Source organism: Portunus trituberculatus, chromosome 44 (genome assembly GCF_017591435.1).
Source record: "Portunus trituberculatus isolate SZX2019 chromosome 44, ASM1759143v1, whole genome shotgun sequence".
Classification (NCBI taxonomy): Eukaryota; Metazoa; Arthropoda; class Malacostraca; order Decapoda; family Portunidae; genus Portunus; species Portunus trituberculatus.
In genome coordinates, this window is record NC_059298.1 from 23722840 (window position 1) to 23723266 (window position 427).

A 427-nucleotide genomic window follows, 5' to 3' on the forward strand; every position below is an offset into this window, starting at 1 on the left:
GGGACGGATAAGGCCCTTATACAGAGTAAGCAGTTGGAAGGGCGAGAAAAACTGGCGGAGACGCCTCAGAACACCTAACTTCATAGAAGCTGTTTTAGCAAGAGATGAGATGTGAAGTTTCCAGTTAAGATTATGAGTAAAGGACAGACCGAGGATATTCATTGTGGAAGAGGAGACAGTTGAGTGTCATTGAAGAAGAGGGATAGTTGTCTGGAAGGTTGTGTCGAGTTGATAGATGGAGGAATTGAGTTTTGAGGCATTGAAAACTGCTAGATTTTCTCTGCTCCAATCGGAAATCTTAGAAAGATCGGAAGTCAGGCGTTCTGTGGCGTCCCTGCGTGATCTGTTGACTTCCTGAAGGGTTGGTCGTCTCTGCAATGACGTGGAAAGGCGTAGGGTGTTATCATCAGCGTAGGAGTGGATAGGG